Here is a 3,376-nt window from a genome sequence, read left to right on the forward strand (position 1 = left end):
TCCCTGGTAACCAACAAAATTAGTTTCCTTCCATATATGAACCTTCCCTTGGATTGTTACACTAGTGGACTAATACAGTATGTGCCTTTCTGTGATTGACTTATTTCACTCAGCATAATGTCCTCCAAGTTCATCCACGTTATATGATATTTTGCAGATCCTACATTATCTTTTACAGGAGCTCTGGTCCCATAATACCTAAGGCACTTGACTGCTAATCAGAAGGTTGGCGGTTCAAACCCACCAGCCACTCCACGGAAGGAAGATGAGGCAATCTACTTCCGTAATGATACTGCCTCGGAATCCCAAGGAGGGGTCACTATGAGTTGGGTCTGACTCAATGGCACATAACAACAACAATATTACCTTTTAGTGTTGTGTAGTACTATACTGTGTGTATATACCATAGTTTGGTTATCCATTCCTTTGTTGATGGGCATTTAGGTTGTTTCTATCTCTTTGGTACTGTGAACAGTGCTGTGACAAACATCTATTTGTGCCATAGCTCTCAATTCTTTGGGATATATACCTTGTAATTGGATTGCTGGATCAAATGGTATTTTTATTTACAACTTTTTAAGCAATCACTGCACCAATTTCCACAGTGGTTGTGTCATTTTACAGTCCTACCAGCAGTGTATGAGCACCCCAATCTCTCCACATCCTCGCCAGCATTTGTTAGTTTCTGTCCTGTTGAACTCTGCTACTAGTGCTGGAATTAGATGATATCTCATTGTTTAGATTTACATCTCTCTAATAGTGAGAGTGAACATTTCTTCATGTGTGTGTTTGTTGGCCGCCTGAATATCTTCTTTGGTAAAGTATCTACTCATATCTTCTGCCCATTTTTAAATTGGATTGTTTGTCTTTCTAACGTTTAGGTGTTGGGGTTTTCTATGAAAAGTGCTAGAGATAACTCCCTTGTCAGGTATGTCGTTGCCAAATATTTTTTCCCAATCTGTAGGTTCTCTTTTTATTCGTTTGTAGAAGTCTTGTGATGCACATAAGAATAATTTCTAGAAGGTCCCAATCATCTAGTTTATATTTTCTGCTATTTGTGCATTTTGGGTTGTGCTTCATAATCTATTATGCTATAAATTAGGGCTCCTAATCTGCCTCTGTTTAATTTTGATGACGTTTATAGTTTTAGGTTTCACATTTAATTCCACATTTGATCTATCTGGAGTTATTTTTTATGTATAGTATAAGGTATGGATCTTGGTTCATTTTTGTGCATATGGAGATCCACTTTTCCACCACTTGTTAAACAGACTAACTCTTCCCCATTCAAGGGATTTCAGCCCTATGTCAAAGATCAGCTGACCAAAGGTGATTTCTGGGTTCTCAATTCTGTTCTACTGGTCTGTGTGTCTGTCATTATCCCAATACCAGGCTGTTTTGACTACTGTGGCCAAGTAGTAGGTTTTCAGATCAGGGAGCATGAGACCTCCTGCTTTTTTGTTCTTTAATAGTGCTTTGCTTATCCGAGGTCTCTTTCCTTTCCATACAAAATTTGTGATTAGTCTTTCCATATCCTTAAAGAATGTTGATAGAATCTGGATCAAGATTGCATTGAATGTATACATTGTTTTTGGTACTATTGACATTTTCACAATGTTCAATCTTCCTCTCCACGAGGAACACTACTTCAAGAAACTATCTAGATTTCTTATAGTTTTTGAAGTAGTGTTTTGTAGTTTTCTTTGTGTAAGTCTTTTGTATTGCTGATAAAACTTACTCCAATGTACTTTATCTTTTTGTAGCTATTGCAAATGTTATTGACTGCCTTATTCCCTTTTTAGAAACCTCTTTGCAAGTGATTTGTTGGAGTACAGTTTTCATAGTATCCTGTAGTATCCTTTTAATTTTGGTTGGTTCTGTCGTGACATCGCTCATTTCATGTCTTATTTTTATTATTTGCATTTTCTTCTTTGTTAAGTTTGCTAGTGGTTTGTAGATTTTATTAATCTTTTGAAAGAACCAAATCCTAGTCTTGTTGATTTTTTTCTGTAGTCTGCTTTCTCTTTCATTCATTTCTGCTCAAATCTTTATTATTTCTTCTAGTCACTGTAGGGTTTTTCGCTGCTTTTTCTACTTTTTTGGAGATGTTGCATTAAGGTCTTGATTTTGACTCTGTTTTTTGAAAAAAAAATTATTTATTTGTTGTGATTTGGGTGAAAGTTTACAAATTCACTTCCCATATAGCAGTTCACACACACGTTGTCTCATGACATTGAATACAATTTATCCAGTGCAACAACTCCCCGCCCACTTCCTCCCAATAGTTACCTCTTCCCTCTGTCCACCCTCCATGCACTCCTGCCCCCTGAACTCTCTCCCTGTGCATAAACAGCCCCCCTTTCTCCCATGATTGTTCTCTCCAAGGAGTGTATTTACCTCAGGTACATGTTCAACTCATATGCCTGTCTTTTGTTTGACTGGAAGCCACAGGTGTGGGTTCAGTTCCAGACCTGAAGGGCAGCTAGGGGCCATAGTCTCAGTGGTACCACCAGGCTCTATCAGACAAGCAAACCTGGTCCCCCCTTTTTTTTCCCCCCCAAATGATTTTGAGTTTTGTTCCACATTGTTCTCCCTCTGTACCCAGGATCTCCTACCGACATCTCCCTCCGAATGGTTGACAGTGATAGCTGGGCACCATCTATTTCTTTTGGTCTCATAGTTGTATAGGCTGCAGATTGCATGGTGTAACAGTAACTAGGACTAATTGTTTCCATGAATCTTTGGTTTTCTTCATTCTTCTTTCCTCTGGACGAGGAGAGACCCATCATTATTTCATCTAGATGGCTACTTGTAAGCTTTTAAGATCCCAGTCAATGCTTGCCAAAGTAGGAGGTGGAACAATATTTTATGTAGTATGTTATGCCATTGAGCTTGATGTTCCCTGTGACCCACAGGTTCAACTACTCGCTCCCTCTGTGTAGCTGGCTGTGACCAAGAAGTGACTACAACCTTGTCCCTTGTCAGCTCTACTATATCTCTGGGAGTTCTTAGAGAACATACAAATACACTTGTAGAACCATTTTCTGCCAATCCTATCCATGGTCTTGGGTACACACCCTGCTGCATAGATAAACCAACTAGTTCAGCCTGTCCACTGATCTATCCACCCATATATTCATGTTTGTCTTCACTGACAATGCAGCACTGTATGTGCAGAAGAGTTTATCGTTGCTGTCTGCACCTCCCATGTACCTCTCTATGTCTTCCTCTTCCTCAGTGGCACCATGTCGATCACTCACATTTGGTACATTGCCCTTCTCTTCACCCAAATCAATACTTATCTCTACCTATCTAACAGTGTTCCCTCTCCTCCCCTCCCACCCCAGTAACCAACAAAGAAAATTTCCTTCCATAT

The sequence above is a fragment of the Orycteropus afer genome, unplaced genomic scaffold (assembly GCF_000298275.1).
Source record: "Orycteropus afer afer isolate SDZICR_OR568_19922 unplaced genomic scaffold, OryAfe1.0 scaffold00368, whole genome shotgun sequence".
NCBI lineage: Eukaryota > Metazoa > Chordata > Mammalia > Tubulidentata > Orycteropodidae > Orycteropus > Orycteropus afer.